This window comes from Lepidochelys olivacea (assembly GCF_965140295.1).
Source record: "Lepidochelys olivacea isolate rLepOli2 genome assembly, chromosome: 4".
Taxonomy (NCBI): domain Eukaryota; kingdom Metazoa; phylum Chordata; order Testudines; family Cheloniidae; genus Lepidochelys; species Lepidochelys olivacea.
The window spans coordinates 35832752-35854642 of record NC_140414.1 but is presented as its reverse complement, the minus strand read 5'-3'; positions in this window follow the sequence as shown (position 1 = coordinate 35854642).

Below are 21891 nucleotides of genomic sequence, written 5' to 3'. Positions count from 1 at the left end.
GGAGGCAATCTGTTCTCCTCTGATCACATTAGTGGAGACAACCAGCAAGTACATAGTTTCTGCTTGATCTCCATATCACCCCTTATATGGCTCATACAGGATCACAACTTCAATACAGAAGTAGTGTTCTTGGGGAAGAAAGGCCTTCTGAAAACAAGTGTAGCTTTGAAACAATTGTGCATTAAATATGAAAAAACCTCACAGACAAGCCTTGATTTGACTCTGATCTTCCTTTCAAAGCACTCAGATACAAAGAGCAAAGGTGATTTGGACTCATTTTAATGAAACTAATGCAAAAAGTAGCCAAAAAATACTAAAAAGACTAGGAGAAACGTTCAGATAACATTATAATACCTGGCAATGAGATAGGCTGAGAAAGCGATGCAAGATGCTGCAGGAAGTTTTTGAAAGGCGCTAGGTTGTAATGAAGCTGCAAAAATTTTCATGACAATTTTTGTCATCTGTTATAATGTGTGTTTTATTTCATATTATAAATACTCCAACTCATTACAAGATGTCATTTTTATTTGTAACTTTAAAAATTCACAGTGTAAATTACTGTGGATGAAATACATTCAGAAATATGTACCCTAAAATTAATATATCTTTTTATGTATCAGAAAGTTTTTAAAAGTTTATTTTAATTACGGTTTATTTCCAATATAAAGGAAATAAATTTGAATTTTAACCACTTAGAAATGAGAGTTCGAAGTAGTTTTAGGTACTACACCTACCCCTGAATATACCTGACAATTTGTGGTTTTACAATTGTGATTTTCTACAATGAATTTGCCCTTTTGATACACGGAAGAGTCCCACACAAATTAAAAGGCAAAAACTGACTATTCAGGGAAGCAATTAAACAAATTATATGGAGGTGCTGTCAAATGCTGAAATTTAACTCAAATATATATTTTTCCTCTACTCTTTCAGTTATACTCTTAAGTCTTCCTTGCAGGAACACTAGGTACAACATTTTCAGAAGAGTTTAATGTGACGGGGGGCTGGTACACGGATTTCCCAGTCCACAAAATAAGTCCGGCATCCACCAGTCATTTGCTGTCCCTTTTCCCCAGGGCCAATATTATGAAAACTTATACAGAGTCCAAACAGAACAAAACCAGCAGTAGCAAAACAAAGAGAGCAACAACCAACAGCCTCCACATACAAACCTATGGTCAGGTCTCCAACTCACACCCAATGAGCTAAGCATCTTAGATTCTTCAGGCGTATTAGAGGGTGAAACAATAAAGAAGTTGCATTGCCTTGCTCTGCAGCAGTCCAGGGAAATGGGGTCTGGGTGTAGAGGCAAAGAAAACACAGCTTGTTTGAAGTGAATTCCTAGGCAGGACAGCTACAGTTCTAGTCAGTAGAGAGGCTGCGCTAGCTGACTGTGCAATCCACAGCATACAACTCAACATGCAGTCCCTGGGGGGACCAAACAAATCAGTGATGACACAGCAGCCAGCAAAGTTCATGAATGGAATGGATTCCTGTCTAGTCTCTGTAGTCCTTTATTCTTGGATTAGGAATAGATTCTGCAGCATCTGAGTAATACACATTTATGGACCCCACCATTATCAAAACAGGAAAAATCATGGGATATGTTATCATTATAGCCATCATTGTACAGAATGAAAAGGTTCTTGAGCAAGTCTTGGAGTTAATCATTTTGGACCAAATCCTGAAGCCTAAGTATTCAAGCAGTGTACAAAGTATTTCCTGCTGGGTTTGTAAAGCACGAGAAGGAAATCCTCCCACCAAGGCTACGGAGTCAGAGCAGAGTCATGCTGCACATCCTGATATCTGCTGGGAGAGCAATACAGCGGCGCACAGACAATCCAGGAAGTTTTTGGAAACTGTAGGGGACAATTTCCTGGTGCAAGTGCTGGAGGAACCAACTAGGGGGGGAGCTCTTCTTGACCTGCTGCTCACAAACCGGGAAGAATTAGTAGGGGAAGCAAAAGTGGATGGGAACCTGGGAGGCAGTGACCATGAGATGGTCGAGTTCAGGATCCTGACACAAGGAAGAAAGGAAAGCAGCAGAATACGGACCCCGGACTTCAGAAAAGCAGACTTTGACTCCCTCAGGGAACTGATGGGCAGGATCCCCTGGGAGAATAACATGAGGGGGAAAGAAGTCCAGGAGAGCTGGCTGTATTTTAAAGAATCCTTATTGAGGTTACAGGGACAAACCATCTCGATTTGTAGAAAGAATAGTAAATATGGCAGGCGACCAGCTTGGCTTAACAGTGAAATCCTTGCTGATCTTAAACACAAAAAAGAGGCTTACAAGAAGTGGAAGATTGGACAAATGACCAGGGATAAGTATATAAATATTGTTCGGGCATGTAGGAATGGAATCACGAAGGCTAAATCACACCTGGAGTTGCAGCTAGCGAGGGATGTTAAGAGTAACAAGAAGGGTTTCTTCAGGTATGTTGGCAATAAGAAGAAAGCCAAGGAAAGTGTGGGCCCCTTACTAAATGAGGGAGGCCACCTAGTGACAGAGGATGTGGAAAAAGCTAATGTACTCAATGCTTTTTTTGCCTCTGTCTTCACGAACAAGGTCAGCTCCCAGACTACTGCACTGGGCAGCACAGCATGGGGAGGAGGTGGCCAGCCCTCTGTGAAGGAAGAAGTGGTTCGGGACTATTTAGAAAAACTGGACGTACACAAGTCCATGGGACTTGCAACGCATCCGAGAGTGCTAAAGGAATTGGCGGCTGTGATTGCAGAGCCATTGGCCATTATCTTTGAAAACTCATGGTGATCGGGGGAAGTCCCAGAAGATTGGAAAAAGGCTAATGTAAAAAAGGGAAGAAGGATGATCCTGGGAACTACAGGCCGGTCAGCCTCACCTCAGTCCCTGGAAAAATCATGGAGCATGTCCTCAAGGAATCAATTCTGAAGCACTTAGACGAGAGGAAAGTGATCAGGAACAGTCAGCATGGATTCACCAAGGGAAAGTCATGCCTGACTAATCTAATTGCCTTCTATGATGAGATAACTGGTTCTGTGGATGAAGGGAAAGCAGTGGACGTGTTATTCCTCGACTTTAGCAAAGCTTTTGACACGGTCTCCCACAGTATTCTTGTCAGCAAGTTAAAGAAGAATGGGCTGGATGGATGCACTACAAGGTGGGTAGAAAGTTGGCTAGATTGTCGGGCTCAACGGGTAGTGATCAATGGCTCCATGTCTAGCTGGCAGCCGGTATCTAGCGGAGCGCCCCAAGGGTCGGTCCTGGGGCCGATTTTGTTCAATATCTTCATTAATGATCTGGAGGATGGTGTGGATTGCACCCTCAGCAAGTTTGCGGGTGACACTAAACTGGGAGGAGTGGTAGATATGCTGGAGGGTAGGGATAGGATACAGAGGGACCTAGACAAATTGGAGGATTGGGCCAAAAGAAATCTGATGAGGTTCAACAAGGACAAGTGCAGAGTCCTGCACTTAGGACGGAAGAATCCAATTCACCGCTACAGACTAGGGACCGAATGGCTAGGCAGCAGTTCTGCAGAGAAGGACCTAGGGGTGACAGTGGACGAGAAGCTGGATATGAGTCGACAGTGTGCCCTTGTTGCCAAGAAGGCCAATGGCATTTTGGGGTGTATAAGTAGGGGCATTGCCAGCAGATTGAGGGATGTGATCGTTCCTCTCTATTCAACATTGGTGAGGCCTCATCTGGTGTACTGTGTCCAGTTTTGGGCCCCACACTACAAGAAGGATGTGGAAAAATTGGAGAGAGTTCAGCGAAGGGCAACAAAAATGATTAGGGGACTGGAACACATGAGTTATGAAGAGAGGCTGAGGGAACTGGTATTGTTTAGTCTACGGAAGAGAAGAATGAGGGGGGATTTGATAGCTGCTTTTAACTACCTGAAAGGTGGATCCAAAGAGGATGGATCTAGACTATTCTCAGTGATAGCAGATGACAGGGCAAGGAGTAATGGTCTCAAGTTGCAGTGGGGGAGGTTTAGGTTGGATATTAGGAAAAAATTTTTCACTAGGAGGGTGGTGAAACACTGGAATGCGTTACCTAGGGAGGTGGTGGAATCCCCTTCCTTAGAAGTTTTTAAGGTCAGGCTTGACAAAGCCCTGGCTGGGATGATTTAGTGGGATTGGTCCTGCTCTGGGCAGGGGGTTGGACTAGACGGCCTCCAGAGGTCCCTTCCAACTCTGTTATTCTATGATTCTAAGAAATCCACAGTTGCTCTTCACCCCACAAAGAGATGAGTGTGACCAATGGAGTCTCACAGTTGTCAGTCCATCAGCCACAGCCTTGTCCTCCTCAAACACAGCACACTGGACAACAGGAATACCTGCAGAGCATGGCTGTGTTACATACAGTAAGCACACCCTCTGTGTAAGCTTCCCACATTGTCTCAGTGCCAGAGCTCATATTGGGGGGCTAACAAAGACTAAAACTGCTTCCCTACCCCCACCCAACATCCTGATTGTTGGGACATTATAAATATCAAGCCTAACCTCAGTTATAATTTCAAGCAAAATAAAAACTTCTGCCTGTAGTAGTCAGAATCTTGACTGACCAATCAAGCTGTATTTGTGTTCTGAACTTTAATGAGCTTATTATATCTAAAAGCATCTCACATATGCTGGGAATAGGTGAATTAGGGGAGAATGTTCATTCAGATGTACCAAAGGAGGGGGAGGGTTGGAGGACCTTTGAAAATTTCCAAAGTGTCAAAGGTAACTGTCATGGATTCCTTAATTGGTTTGAGTGCAAGAATTGGGAATTCAATTTCAAAGACCCCTACACAATTTAAAGACTTCTTTGAAATGGACACACCACATAGGAAATGGACCATTGAAGTTTAAAGAGGAAGCTACAAAGGGTTAGAGAATTTAAGAATAGTTTAATTTGGAAATGCTATGTAGTTGTGTGCTGCAGGTTGTACTAAAATCTGGAGGTAATCTATATTGTCATAATGAACACCTTTGGCTCAGCAGTCTCAGAGAACAGCTATCAGAATCTCCAACTGTGCAGGCAATAAGACATACCTGGGACATGTCTTTCAGTATCCCACAGAGAGGATGAGACCTTGAATCATAAAATGCATCGTGCTGTTAAAAGAGAAAGTTACGGGGGTGGAAGACTTCGTTTAACTAATAAGCTGTAATTAAGAGCTCTGACCTAGCTCACTATGCTTTCCACAGTGTTAATCTAGCTAAGTCTCATTCTGCTATATCATTTTGTGATTTTCCCTTCATTGTCACTCCCATGCTAACATAAGTAAATCGATGCTTACTTATCTGGAAGTATTGATAGGAACCATTTGAGGGCAAGATTTCTAGGATGCTCCTGAAGAGGAAAAAAAAACAAACAACCCATCATCTGACCTCCATGGAGGTTAAGTCAGCATAGGATTTTGAGCATTCACACAGGCAAAGGTGAGGTACCCGTAGGGCACTTTCCTAAAAGATACTAGTGGGAAGCTGGCAGACTAGCACAAGCAGGGGGAGAACAATATGACTAACAAATGCAGGCCACAGCTTGAAAATATGAACTAACTGGTAGGGTCGAGAGGTTTGGCATGGTAATTTCAGGATGAACAGGGTATCACTTTACTTTTTGCATTTTCTCCTAAAGACTTTAGTACTGATGTTTGGAACCAATGAAACCCATGTGCATGTAGGGGAAGTAGATTGCTCTTTGAGCTGTAACCAGTAGTCCTGGGACCACCCGTCACCTCCTCCCTGCTGATGGCAATCTGTCGATAGTTGTGTTGGTTTCTCTGCTGAGTAGTAGTCTCTGACCACAAAGAGAGAAGTATCTCAGTGTATGAAAGGCAGTGTTGTCTAGTAGAATAATTATGGCACAAATATCTCCTGCATTCTAATCCCAGCTCTAACAACTCCCTCTGTGACCATGGCCAACTCACTTAAGATTTTCCCCCAGCTAGAATATGGAGTTAATTATCCTATAGGCGTAATGTGATGAATAATTTGTAAAGCATTATATTGGGTAGTATAAATATATTAATGTTTGTGGGGCAGACACGCTAGTGATGGAGGCCAAGATCAGTAACCAAAGAGACAGGAATGCCTTGGAGGAAGCATTACATATTATTCTAGAGAGAGAAGGTGTGACCGGAGTCCCAGTGGGGGCCAGCTGTGGTCACTCAATTAGGCTGAACTGCAAAGAATGGGGCAGACAAACCCCAAAAAGCTGGTGGATATTCCAATACTTAGATTTACCAAGACAGCATAAAACAGCTTCTTTATTACCTTACAGGTTACTCAAAAGTCCAAACAACACAGTTCCCTTAAAGTGAACAGCCTCAGGCCTCCATCCAGGTACTTCAGTCAAATATGATGATTTCTGAAAAATCTTACTTCATCATATAAAAGAAAAGGTTCTACCAATCCCAAAGGATCAGACACATTACCTCCCAGGTTAATGAATGTTTCAGATCTTACCCAAAATACATGCTACAATTCGTATTAACTAAACTAAAATGTATTAAAAAACAAAAGGGAGAGTATGGTTAAAGGATAAATATACGTACAGACATGAGTTCAATTCTTAAGATTCAGATTCATAGCGGAGATGGTGAGCTTTGTAGTTGCAAAGAGTTCTTTCAGAAATGATGATCCAGTTAGAACTGGGATCTCAATCCTTGTGGCCTAAGCTTCCCCTGTATGAAGCCTCAAGCAGATGTGAGATGAACAGGATCGGGACCCAAGGATCTTTTATACAATTTCATGTCCTCTTTGACAAGCTGGAGTTCCTCAGGGAACAAAAGGTAATTAGGATGACTTTGAAGGAGGTCCATCACCGGTACTTAGCTATACGAATTAACATAAGGCAATTGGCTTGTCCTCCACCATTCACAGATGATTTGCTATACATTTCAAAGAGATATGAATACAGAGATATCCCATGTTTACAATTCATTTAAAAGCTAGGATGTTCTTTTGATCTCTGAATTATCAGAATACAGCATAGACAGGGACTGTTGATTACATTGTTGACCATTATCCATATATAAAAACATGCAAAACCACAAACATTATCTCCCCACTTGTCTTCAAGGGTTGAATTTGAGCCATTTATTTTGCAGGATGTTTAACCCTTTCTAGCCATGCATCACAAAAGAGTAGGTGGACTTTGCTCCCATTTGAATTTCCTTGTCTGTCCCAGGGGGGCAAGATATGAATTCAGAGAGCAAGGCAGCAGAGAACAAAAAAGTTGTGCAAATGGGAAGATAGGGAACAGCAAGGATGACAGAGGATGGAGTAATATGGACCCAATCCTATCATATGCTGATCACCTCCAATTTGCAATAAAGTCAACAGCAGTTGAGGGTGCATCACACAATACAGAATCAGGCCCTATGAAAGAGAAAGAATAGAGAAAATGAATTTATTTTTTCTTTGAAAAGCAGTGAGAAAGAAGGTAATAAAGTCACAGAACAATTCACAAAAAGGTAAAAAGGAAATGGAATTTGGGATTTAGGAAGCAAGAGACACAGAACTATCAGGTTCATGAATTTGACTTGTGCTCTTTTATTTTAATTGTACTTCAAAGAGATGCCCCGCCTCTCTAACTATGGGGAGAAAGAGTGGAATGGTGATTTGAAAAACTTCTGTTATTTGAATATTCCTAGTTATTCTGGATTCCATAGCATAATTGGAGGAAAAGTCAGAAAATGAAATTTAGAAGCAAAGACAATTTATAAATCACCCTCAAAAATCAAAGCAAGACTCCTGGTTTTATATCTGTTACCACTGGCTATTTATGTTAGAGTAATATTGCTGACTAATCTGGATTTTATAGTTAAATATTGGAGAAGACATTAACCTAAAATTCACCAGAATGTAGGCAAAAACCTCTAGTATTTAATGGCTATTCGATAGGCAATCTGAAATTAATCAGCAGTCAATTCACTTCCAAAGACTGAATCCATCGCCATAGCTGGGAACAGCACCATGGATGGTAGCCGAAGTAGAGAGGTCAAGGCAATAAGAATAGCAAACAAATTTCCCTCTTATCACTAGAAGTGATTTTTGCAGGGTTGAACAATGGTGGTGGCACAGGATGGGGAGGTTTATGTGGTTACTCCCCATGCTGCACATATCCTGTGACTAGAAAGAAAACTTACATTCTTACTTTCAAGCTGGAACCTTTCAAAGGAATTAACATTTTTAGATGTGTAGAAAATGGGACATTTTAAAAAATTTATTAATGGAAAGAATTTTCCCTAGGTTGTACAGGGAAGCCAAATCATAGCCCGACTCACAATCCAAAAGGAATTTATCATGTACATATAGGCTAGTCCAACTCTTGTTGAAGACAATGGGAGCCTTTAATGAGAGCTGGATTAGCCCCATAGCTGGGATGGCTGCTACTTGGTCCATAATGTTCCTAATAGAAGGATTTATGAGTAGTAATAGTAGTAATGAGCATTTATACAGCTCTTATTTATATTTTCAAAGAGCTGTACAAACATTAGTTAATTAATCATCACAACAGCCGTGCTAGGTAGGAAAGTTATTATCAAGTAATTGCCTATAGCATACAACCTAGAGATTTTCCCTTTAACCTTATCTCATGCTTTCAATTTCCACAGATTTCTAAATTGCCTCTCTGCTGGAAAACCATTTTGTTCATGACTGAATTATAGATTTATTTTACTTATATTTACTTTTATTTAAAGGTGTATTGAAATAGTGAATTAAATTATTAATTAATAGAAATTAAAAATAGTCTGTCCCTTTATTCTTGTGTGTATAGGTACTTTGAGTGCCATCATAAATCAAGGACATTGCATTCTCAATGCATTTGAGCTAACAAGCACTCTGATGACTTGTGGAAGTTAGTCACTCTTTTCACTTCTCAGTGCTGTTGCTGTCCTAGCTATGAAACTGGGATACATAGTTCTCTCAGTACAGGCAATGGAGCGAGAGTAGATTAGCTGCTGCCTGAGTTGTTATATTTCTGTTTGACATCTAGTAGATAAGAGTATCTGTCATCGTATTTTGTGCAGCTTCTCACCGAGAAGGAAACAAATAAGCAGGAATAGAAGGATTTAAAAAAAAAATTAACTCGCTTGGGAAGATATTCAGTTACCTCCACAGACATAACTTGTTTCTAATCCAGAGGGAGAATTTCCAGTAAATAATTAATGATCTCAAGCTTTCTCTGAGTAGGGGCCTCATGCCTACTATGTTTTAGGTGCTTAGAAACAATGGTGATGAGCCAGATACTCTGCTGATATAAATTGTTGCAGCTCCAATTAACTTTGGTAGGTTAGGATGCAATGGATTGGCTTCAATGGAGCTGTGTCAGTTTGCACCTGCAGAGAATTTGGCCCTGACATAGAATAGAATTCATAGATTCATAGATATTAAGGTCAGAAGGGACCATTATGATCATCTAGTCTGACCTCCTGCACAATGCAGGACACAGAATCTCAACCACCCACTCTCACCTGTGTCTGAGCTATTGAAGTCCTCAAATCATGGTTTAAAGACTTCAAGGCGCAGAGAATCCTCCAGCAAATGACCCGTGCCCCATGCTGCAGAGGAAGGTGAAAAACCCCCAGGGCCTCTTCCAATCTGCCCCTGAGGAAAATTCCTTCCCGACCCCAAATATGGCGATCAGCTGAACCCTGAGCATGTGGGCAAGATTCACCAGCCAGATACCCAGGAAAGAATTCTCTGTAGTAACTCAATAACACCATTTACTAGCTTGTACAATTATTTATATTATTTTAGTGTGTAGGAACCCCACTCATGGACAAAGACCCTCTTTGTGCTAGGTGCTGTACAAACAGAACAACAACATCCCAACTTCAACAAGAGCACAGGAACTTGACTTGAATGTCAGGTCAGTACCGGGAGTGATAGCAGGGCATTCCTCCTCATTTCTCTTTAGATTTCCAATCAAATTAGCACACACCACTAAGATTATACTTAATTTAGCACACAGAGCTTCAGTGAGGAAACCTCCTACAGTTTTGTACATGTAGGGACTAATCCTAAAAGGTACTGAGCATTTGTATCTTCCACTGTAACTCATGTGGGCTGAAGATTCTGAAATTTTCTCATATGAAATTTTCATTTTACCTGCACATTTCTTCACTTTTCTCACATAAATGCAAATTTAATACAAAAGGCTCCCTCTGCCCTGCAGAGGTACCCTTCAGAGGTAGGGACCTGGCTCAGCAGGGGGGAAGTAAACCTGTGACCCCCTTTGAAAAATGACCACCCCCTGTTTTCTCTCCTCTATGTGGGCACTGAGTTGCCTCATAGGCTTGAAGAGAAAGACTGATGGGCTGGAAAAAAGGGTGTAGTGGAAGCCTATCAGCTCCGATAGGCAGGATTTGGGGGTTTTCCACTTTCCTCTCAGAAGTCCCAGGGACCTGCTTGATAGGTTAGGTTGCAACAACACAAGTTTTACAGACATCCAGTGCCGATAACTGTTCAATAGAGGAGAATTTGAATTGGAAGCTGATTATGAGAATGTATCTCTAAAGAAGGTGAGGATGGCTGTTCGGGGTCCTAATGTTTGGTACAGTGAGAAGACAACCCTTTCTTCCCTCTATCTCAACCCTCATACAGTGAGCAGTGACTGGGGCCCAAGCAGTGGTGCTGGGACTGGTTAAAGGGGTGTGTGTATGTCAAAGAAGGGACAAGAGAAGTCCTCCAAGTGGTATGGATGAGAGAAGGATGACCAGCACTGGACACTGCTGGAGAGTTCCCAGATGTGTTACTTAATAAAGCTGTCATCCAGTTAAATCGCATTTATGGTCTCTTGTCTTCCTTCCTGCTGTGTCCAGGAAAATGAAACCGCTTCAAATAAGTGCATTAAAAGCAATATTAACTAATATGAAGTTATTACTCAAAAGTTTTTGCTAAATAGCTGTTCACTGAGGGTCAAATCCTACAACTCTTACTGAGCTCTAATTCAGGTCAGACTCCTGTGGAAGTTTATATTAGGTTTGCCTGAGACACTACAGGATTAAGTCCTTAAGATTAAGTCCACGTTCCCTGCACGGAGCTCCAATACAGAAGCTTTGCATGGGAAAAATTAAACTGAGGTTTAGGGGAATCTTCTCTCCCATTGCATGAGCTGCAGGGTGAGTACTTGAGTAGCTGCATCACAGCACTAGCCCACTCGTCCAACCCCTTACATGAGAGTTAATCAATCAGTTAGTTCTAGCAGGGTATGGAGCCACTGACCACGACCCTATCATTCCCCAGTCCATTCCTGTGATCCCATGGAAAGAGCTGCCCTATAGCTGTTTCCTTTACAGCCTCTCCACTTCACTCTCATATTGAGGTGTTGCTGTGCTTTGACTCTGCAGCAGGAGGCAGGACCAGAGGATTGTCTTCTAGGAAGGCAGGTAATATAAACAGGAGAATGAACTGGATCACTTGTTTCCTTCTGATCACCATGAACATAGATTTGTGTCAAATCCCTCATGGAGAAGTCCCAAAAGGAGTTAGTTGGGAATAACAATCTTTCTCTAGATAGAGAGTAGGGGTAGCTGTGTTAGTCTGGATCTGTAAAAGCGGCAAAGAGTTCTGTGGCACCTTATAGGCTAACAGACGTATTGGAGCATAAGCTTTCATGGGTGAATTCCCACTTTGTCGGATGCATCAATCTTTCTATTGAATGTTTAGACTCTTTAAATGACCCAGAAATTTCTACAATAGGGACATAGTATTCCCTTAGAGGCTTAAAAATTCTGTAGAAAGGCTAACATTCTCCACTGATTTTTAGAGTAATTTCCATCAAATCCTATTCAAATTCTGCAGGATCTTCTTGGCCTCATAGCTGTTAAATTCCAGAGGACTTTTTTCACAAAGGTATATCTAATTAAAGAAATAACATTGCCTAAAGCACCCAGTGTGCCACATGCCATAACTGACATTGTATTGCTGCACTACTAAAAGGCTTTATTTCAAGAATTTAAAGAAAAGAAATAACATGCAGTAAATCAGCCTTCATTATTATTTTCTTACCTATTTAGTTGCACTATCTGTGCTATGCCAGACTGTGATACCCTTACCCACACATTAAATAGAACCTTACATTACAAGAAGTCCTTCTGAAGTCAATGGAAAAGGCAACTTACTCATAGAGTAAAGTTGAAGAAGGGTATCTCAATCTCATCCTATGCTTTAAGTTACACCAAGTAACACAGAATAACTGCTTGGCGTGATCACAGCACCAACAACAGTTTAATGAACTATAAGTACTAATGAGACTGATTGCTGAGAAAGTGGGGAAGGGATAATTAATTGGGTTTTATTTTCATTTCACAGGTAGTACAATTACCTGGTATTTGTAAGTGCCCATTCTACTTCTTCACTTACCTTATTGTTTCCTTTTTGTACAGCAAATAGCTTGGTAATCAGAAATGAAAAGGAAGAGATATTGTTTCCCACTGAGCTATTCAATTTGAGGCTGTTACTGAACAAAATCATAACAACTATAATGGTTTTGATTAAAATGATAAAGAGACACCTTCTGTTCTGTTTATACTAGTGTAAGAGAGCAGAGTTGCTTCAAAATCCTGTTGTACACATGTGGCTGAAGTGGAGGTCACACCCTCAATGCAGAGGTCCAAGAACTGAAGGGATGGCCCCTTATTTCCTAATGTCTGGGGTTTTGCATGGTTTGGGGGTCCTGTCACAGCTCTTTCCTAAAGACAGTAGCTTCCCCCCCCACACCCGCCCACAGCCCCCTAACCCACATAGTTCCAGACATCCATGACTTGAAAGCTACAGGTTTTAGTTTAATTTTCCTGACTCACTGGTTTTTCCATGGGAGAATATCCTGGGGCCTGCTCTGTTTACCTTGAGCAATGAAGTTCCCATTAGAAAGACCAGTTATTAGCTACAAAAAACAACAAAGAGTCCAGTGGCACCTTAAAAACTAACAGATTTATTTGGTCATAAGCTTTCATGGGTAAAAAAACACTTCTTCAGATGCATGGAGTAAAAATTTGATCAGGATGGATGTAGTCCACTCCCAATAATTGATGAGGAGGTGTCAATTCCAGGAGAGGCAAAGCTGCTTTTGTAGTAAGCCAGCCACTCCCATTCCCTATTCAAGCCCAAATTAATGGTGTTAAATTTGCAAATGAATTTTAATTCTGCAGTTTCTCTTTGATGTCTGTTTCTATAGTCTTTTTGTCCAAGTACAGCTACTTTCAAATCTGCTATAGACTGTCCAGGAAGATGGAAGTGTTCTCCTACTGGCTTTTGTATGTTACCATTCCTGATGTCCAATTTGTGTCCATTTATTCTTTTATGTAGGGACTGTCCGGTTTGGCCAATGTTATTAGCTAGAGACTATACAGCTTCATCATGGAAGTTACAGTACTTCATAGCAAAGCTGCACATTCCTAAGGCACTGTACGTTTTCAATGAGTAAGAAATACTTTTCCTGACAATTTGTCAAATGAGGACAGTTATGTTCCTCCTTCTCTGCTTAATGGGGCTGAAAACAAACAGCACCATGTTTGTTGTGTCTGATTTCAAACCATCCCTCTACAGAGTTGAAGGCTCAACTTTCAGCCCTGACTTGTGTGTTAGGAAGTGGAGAACTATACCTCAGAAATAATCTGAAGTGAATACAACCCTGAGAATAGGGTTTGTTAGTGCTGCCAAGCCATCAAAGAGAGCATATGTATTATTTTTGAGTGTAAACATATTGTCAGAGCCTTAAGCTCCCCGGTTGAACATGTGTTTGGACCCACATGCTTGCTTAGCCTATCTGCTTTTTAGGCTCCTCTTGGTCACTGGATAGATTTTAGCCAGCAACAGTCTCTGGCTTCAGCCTCACTAGCCCACTTATTTTGCACAGACTCTCTGATAACCATCCCCAAAACTGTGGCCCTGCAGCCAAGCTTCCCTAGGCCCCCAGGACCAATTCTAGCCCAACGATGAGACACTTAAGCACTCCCTTTACCAGAACTTCACCTTGTGGACAGTCTGATTTAAAGTTTAATGCTTGACGGACCCTTGGACAAAAGCTTTGCAGGAGAATTTCTAAATATCATTCTTTAGACAGCACAAGAAAGAGACAGATCCAGATAAAACAACACACACCTACATGTCATTTCCTGCCTCAGTTACCTCACCACTCAAGCAGGCTTTGGAATTTAGGTCAGTGTCCTTTCAGGGGTTCATGACCCCTCTGCTGGACCCACTTCTCTAGCTTAAGGCTTTTCCTCCAAAATATATAGTCACTCTGACTTGTAAAGTCGCCTTCCATCAGCTTTGGGTGGTCCTGAAATCACCAGTCCCTTCTCCCTCCTAAAACCTTCCCTTCTGTACTTCTCTAGTCCTCTGTGAGCCCTGGTCTGCACTACAAACTTATGTCATTATGACTATGTTGCTCACCCTTGAGCAACACATTTATGCTGACCAAACTCCTGGTGTAGACAGTTCTATGTCAATAGAAGGACTTCTTCCATTGCCATAGCTACCGCCTCTCTGGAAGGTGGAGTACCTATGCCAACAGGAGAGGCCCTCTTCAGTAAATGCTACAGTGATGCAGCTGCACTGGTGCAACACTATAAGGGTAGACAAGCCCTGAGTCTCTCCTCAGCTTCTCACCGTGTGTGTTTTAGGCACCTCCTTTGACAGCTGTCTTTATTCCCTTCTGGGATTTTCCACTCCTTATAGTCCTAGCTCTCTGTAGATAAGTTGGAGAAAACTGGTTTCACTTAGGATGCAGCCATCCCACTGTCATGTTTGGGCAAGATCTATTCAGGTGCTGGTCTTAGGTGCCCCTCTCTATCTCCTTAACACAAGAACTAAAAGATAATAGGGGTTTAAACATACAGAGATCAATCTCAAACAGAATTCATTATCTGAATCTAAAGAGATTTCACCAAGTCATCATACAGACATGACATTTTAAAAAAACAACAACAACCGAGCTTAGGGGTTTTTTTTAGCTTGGGTTTGTTCTAATCAGACTTCCCAGACTAAGCATTACATTGCAGTTCTCCCTGTCCAGGAAGGAGAACCATTTTTCCATTCTGTTTCACCATAAGACCCTCAAAACAGATTTTATTCAATGGAGTTTGAAAACATTTTTCTTCTCCAAAGATGTATCTATTTAAAGAGTTCTAATATGCTGTCCAGTATCTTAACAGAACTTGAATGGGAGACCCCTAAAATTAGTTTTGCGAAAGAAAAGATAAAGGAAGGCTTTGCTAAACCTATTTTTAAAAAACAAAATATGAAAACATTATTTGTTCTCTTTTAAGCACTCAAGCAGTACTTTTGACAAATCTTGTGCTGTGTTCAAGAATCTCAGCATAAATTAGAGCATAAACAAAATGAAATTTGTCAGTTCATTCTTTGGCCAAGCTGAGCAAAATGCACAAGGGAAACAGCCTGTCAGGGGGTGGGGGTGGGGGTGTGGATAGGGGTTGGGGCAGCCAGGGGATAGGGGGGTTGGATGGGGATGGGGTCCTGGGGGGTCGTTAGGGGCGGGGGGTCCCAGGAGGGGGCAGTCAGGGAACAAGGAGCAGGGAGGGTTGGATGGGTCGGGATTCTGACAGGGGCAGTCAGGGGGCTGGAAGTGGGAGGGGGCAGATAGGGGGCGGGGACCAGGCTGTTTGAGGGGCACAGCCTTCCCTACCCAGCCCTCCATACAGTTTTGCTACCTCGATGTGGCCCTCGGGCCAAAAAGTTTGCCCAGCCCTGGTCTTGGGGGATCAATGAAATGATTTTCCAATCTAGAATTTTCAAGAAGAGAAACTTGCCTGGGAATGAAACAGATTAGCACAAGAAGAAGTATCAGACTCTTGCATCCCAGAGGCAAATATACCTTCTTTCCTGCCAGTCACATTTTCTTTTTCTTTAATTACAATACAATACTTTGATGAACCTTCTTGTTGTTTTGTTTGATCCTCAGAGAAATGGTATTCAATTATGCAGTCAAAGTGTTTTTGGCATAGAGTTTGTTTGTCAGACACAAGGCAACGTAGACGATCAAATTAATCAACAAGCTCCGCTTGATTGTGATAATGATGAATTAAACATGTGCTGTCAGAAGCTAATTTTGTCAGATACATTTATAATTTTACTAATTCATCATGCTACCTATTTTTTGTTCGCTTTATTCTAACCCTCTGAAAAGTGTGTTGATTATACTAGCTGTAGCTTCTAATATTTGTTTCCATGTTGCTGATCATTCCATCATAACTAACATCCTTTTGAAAAAGCCTATAAAATTTAACACAGGCTAAAAAGAAAAGGAGTACTTGAGGCACCTTAGAGACTAACCAATTTATTTGAGCATAAGTCTCTAAGGTGCCACAAGTACTCCTTTTCTTTTTGCAAATACAGACTAACACGGCTGTTACTCTGAAACACAGGCTAAGAGTCTACCTATGTAAATCTTTAAACCTACAAGATTTATTCTAAAGCAGGGGTGCAATTCTCTATTAAATTCTGTAGGATTATAATTTCCATAGAACCCTATTGCATTTCTGGATAACACTAGTTTCAATCTACTACATTCTATAGGCATTTTCTACAATAAATATATCATGAACTAAATTCCATAAGACTTTTCCAGAAGGAAAAAGGGATGAACCCCTAGATTTCTAAAAACCCATAGAATTTAATAGAGAATGCTATTTTTCTATAGTTTTTCTAAAACTGTTCTATTAGAATTATACAGCAGAGTATTCTCTACTATTGTTCTATATTAAATTTATAAAATTGGCAAGATCACTTTCTGTTATACTCTATACGATTAAGCTGGTAGAGGCCCTGGCTGCATCATATAAAAGCTACCCACTCATTATATAGAGTCAGAAGGACCCAGATCCTCCAGAAGCATTTAGGCAACTAACTCCCATTGAAATCAATTGGAGTTGGTGCCCAAATATCAATGAATAGTAACTGCTCCTAGAGTCTGGTTCATTGACAAGAAGATAACTTCAAAACAACACATGAACCAATGCTAATCAGCCATTTCCCCCATATCAGGTAGCTCCTAGGGCTCCTTTACTCCAGGCTAAGCCGTCTCTGAGGGATTGGCTGCTGAGGGGCTGTCTGTTCCAGACGCTAGCTCTCTACTGTAGAAGGCTCCCTGCCCCCTCCCCCCAGATGTTCAAAACTCACAAGCCAGATCTCAGAAAAAATAATGAGACTTTAAAAAGATCATTATTTTAAGTCAACAAGCTCACCCCCATTTCTTATTTTTTTTAATTTGCCTTTTGGTTTCCGGGTCCATATGTTGTACTCAGATCATATTTTCCAGCTTTTCTCTAGAAGTGTGATGGTTAGAAATTTTTTTTTTTATATAATGCAAGCTGAGATTCTCACATAATCACTTGGTTTCAGGAACTGGGATTTGAGTGTCACGTACACTGAAACTTGGGATAAAATCCTGATAGTTGGCAACACTGCATTCTAAATCTACCCCAAAGAGTCAGTAGTAATTAACCTGCATTCCAGATCCTGCTGTCTGGATAGGGAAACAGGAGAATCTTGCTACCCTGTTACAAGGACTTTCCCATACAGGAAAGTTACAAATATGGGTGAGAGACTGCAGGGTTTCTTTGACATTGTAGGCCTTGCTTGACATGAGTAAGTGGATATGGAAGGCGCCTAGTTTCTTGGTGATAGGATTAGGGAGGTAACTGGATCATCTGTTTGGAGACATCATTACTCTGCTACGCTGAATTAGCCAAGATGAGGGTAGACACCCTGGTACTACTGACAATGGAGGAGATAAACCTGGAATGTAGTGGGGAGAGGGTCGATAAGTATGTATAGTGTGGGAACAGAGCATGCAGTACAAGGATTGGTTAAATAAGCCAGCCAGCCCTAAAGAATTGAATGTCTAATAATGCTACGTGTAAATAAAGGAAACGGTTGAGGTGCAGCTTTGGATCTGTTTGCATATGATCAACTCTGTATGCCTAATAAAGATACCGGAGACACAAACTTAGGATCTAACTGAGTTCTTGGGAAAGCTGAGTGGAAGAGGTCTTGGAAGGAATCCTAACAATTACAACAGGTAAAAAGTGAGACAACCATTCCAGATTATGCCATTTGATCAGTGGAAACAAAACAACAACAAACAGAAAAACACACCCCTGTGGAACCATTAGCCTGATGACCTAGGCACATCAAGAGAATTGCAAAAGATTTTCCCAAACAATCTGAGCACAGTCAGTGGAGCTGAAAAAAAGAAGCTAAGGGCTTGGCTACACTTGCAAGTTAGAGCGCATTAAAGCAGCCCCAGCGCCCTAACTCATGACCCGGCCACACTGACAAGGCACTTAGAGCGCCTGGACTCTGCAGCTGGAGCGCTCCTGGTAATCCACCTCCACGAGAAGCATAACACTTGCTCCGCCTCAGCTGAAACGCCCCAGCGTCAGTGTGAATGCGGTGTTGCATTACTGTGCTCTGATCGGCCTCCGGAAACGTCCCATAATCCCCTTAAGTCAAGTGGCCATTCTTGTCATTGTTTTGAAATTGGCTGTAGGAATGCGGATATGCCCTTTCAAAGCTCCCTTTCTTGCAGCCGGCATGCTTATCTGCTCTGGGACAAAGCAAGCCATTATTGTGGAATGCTGCTGTCGTGAGTGTGCGAGAGAGAAGGCTGGGAGGAGGGAGGTCTGCTGCTGTCTGAACTTACAAGATAGCATGCTGACATGCTCTCAGCCCCCCAAAAACCCACTCTCTCTCCCCCCACCTACACACTCCCTGTCACACTCCACCCCCGCCCCCCCATTTGAAAAGCAAGTTGCAGCCACTTGCATGCTGGGATAGCTAACACAACGCACTGCTCTCTGAGGCATTGCAAGAGCTGCTAATGTGGCCATGCCAGTGCGCTTGAATCTGACAGTGTAGACACACTGCAGCGCTTTCCCTACTGCACTTTCCCTACTGCGCTCTTTGAGGGCTGGGTTAACTCACAGCGCTCTACATCTGCAAGTGTAGCCATGCCCTAACACAGTGACTCTCCGCGAGCTTTCTACAATTCTTACGTCCACAGTATCCAGACAGGAAAGGCTAGTGGCCCCACAGATGATCTTGGAAAAAGAATAGACAATACAGATCAACAACATGTAGTATGTATGTCCCCAATCAGATTTTTGCTGCACAGGTGCTTTTCTTTTCAGCTGCTGATCATCCAACTGGTGGTTAATGCTGCAGGCAGCATTAACTTTTCCAGATTCTTTCCTTGCCCTTTTGTTTTTTTTGTGGAAAATCGTACATGCTATTCTTGAAATGGGCTCCACTATATTTTTGCATAATCACCACATTTTTCATGGATCTGTAGGATCCATTAGCAATTTGCCTTCTGCAACACATGACATCACGACATATACTCTTATAAAGAGCATTAAATGGCTGGCCCTGATTTTTGGAATAACCTCTCTTTGGCCATTCTTAGTGCCACCTGTGACAGATGTGAGACCCTGGAAGAGTGGAAGTTTCAAAAAGACTAGTTGAGATGGGCCAGATGCTGCTCAAAACTTTGGTTTGTTAATTTACAGTTAAGTTAGATTAGCTAAAAAGATATTGGACGTGCACAAGTAGTTATCTGGACATGTTTACTGTCCTGGCCTTTAAATATGCACTCAAGTCTGATGCATAATGAAGCACAAAGGATTTTGCACAATGGATAGAATATTCTTGTTTCATTTAGTCTTTGGTGCTCTGGGTGTAGGAATTCAGGAATGTGAGCCAGCAAGCCTATTCTTTCCACTCAAATAGCTTCTTCCACGTCATTCAAGAAGCTTCTAAAAACCTACCTATTCCATGGAACATTCTGGATATAAAGACCATGCCCTATTCCATCTATTCCAGGGGTGGGCAAACTTTTTGGCCTTAGAGCCACATCAGGGTTGCAAAACTGTATGGAGGGCCGGGTAGAGAAGGCTGTGCATCCCCAAACAGCCCGGCCCCTGCCCCCTATCTGACCCCTCCCACTTCCCACCTCCTGACTGCCCCTGTCAGAATCCCAGACCCATCTAACCCACCCTGCTCCTTGTTCCCTGACCACCCCCTCCTGGGACCCCCCGCCCCTAACGACCCCCCAGGACCCCATCCCCATCCAACCCCCCTATCCCCTGGCTGCCCCAACCCCTATCCACACCCCCACCCCCTGACAGGCCCCCTGGGACTCCCACGCTTATCCAACACTCCCTGCTCCCTGACCGCCCCCCCCCACTCCGAACCTCTGCCCCAACCAAACATCCCCTGCTCCCTGTCCCCTGACTGTCCCCCAGGACTCCCTGCCCCTTATCCAACTGGCCAGGAGCTCGGGGGCCAGGCTCGACGGTCCTGCAGGCCCACCTCTGATCTATTCGTAGGATCACTCTTGTGGTCTTGCAGTGGAATTCCTGCATCATGGAAAGCTGTTATTACTGGTTTAGTATTGGCCTCAGATTGTACAGTGCCAAGCTTGTTTGTGGAACTATATATGTGTTTAATAATGACCAAAAACAACTCCTACAAAGTATTTTAACTCTGCTAAGCAACAAGGTTTAGTTCTCCTCTAAGAACCACAAGCACACTTCTTAAAAGTCTGCAAAGTGTAAAAAAAATTATTCATTGCTTTCTTTTGAAAAACAAATATACTTTAAAGACTTTTTGAACCAATAGACTTTTTGAATCTTTTCAGTCTGAAACTTCCACATAAGTGTGTCACTTGACTTCTAGATAATTGTAATTCTAAATTTAATTTAAAAGTAAGAAAGCCATTATTCATTCAAACAATGTTTCCTGGCTGAGAGAAACATAATTTTGTTGGAAGATTATAAGTAGGTGAAATTGTACTTGATGTGCAGGAAATTTGTAAATCAAAAGATGTCTCAAATAATTCAACTGTAGCTTCAGTTTTTATTGTTAGGTGCCTTCCTTAATATCAAAATCAATTATAAATTTTCAAAGTGAGAAAAATCTAGGTGGGATGAAATAGTATTGGATTCCTTTTTGCCTTATTGGTTGTCTCCCAGCAACTTAATAAAACATCTGTGATAGAAAAAATGTTTTCCTCTTTCTGTTCACCAAATCTTTCCATAAGTGATTGAAAAAAATTCCAGAAGCTCTCTCTAATTCTTCTGTGTCCCCTACCTTTCATAAACTTTCTCTTGCATTACTAGGAAAAACTATCTGCATATTGTAAAGTTGAATCAATTTACAATAAGAAGCTGTCTAAGTTCCTGTTCAAAGCACAGCAGAATGCAAATACATAAATATAGATGTTTTTATAAGAGAAAACATCATCTGTTCTCACTCAGTTTGCAACAGGGTTAATATTTTTGAACAATCTACCCAGGGACTGCAGGGAGTACTAGCCTTATTTTGCAGGATCAGAAACTGAGCTACAAAGTAGACTGAGGGACTTACCCAAGGTTACATACTGTGACTGAGCCAGGAATTGCACCCAAGCCTCTTGATACCCAGTCCAGTGGCCTATCCACCAGACCATCTTTCCACTAAAAAACATGTCCCTTGGAGATGAAAGACCTACTGGGTCTCTTGTCCCTAGCCCTGCTAACATGTTTATCCCATTGGACCTACATAGATGCAATATTGACATTGAAATTATGAGATAATTTCCCCACGATCTTCTCAAGAAGGGAAATATTATGCACAGATTCCCACTTTCTAGTTCTAGGGCGTGGTGGGCTATTGCCTCCACTGAGCCATCCCCTTCTACCCCAAGCTGAAAAGGACCCTACAGGAGTCTGTATTTGAGGATAAAGAGTGGGTAAGAAGGATCCATATCATCCCTTCTCCCACCCCTCTTCAATGATAAGTCAGCTAAAAATACCACACAGCCTAAATGCTTTAGAAACTTCTCTATGCCCTCACTGGAAAGGGTTCCAGGAGCAGGTGGAGGTGGTAGGTAGAGAAGGATGG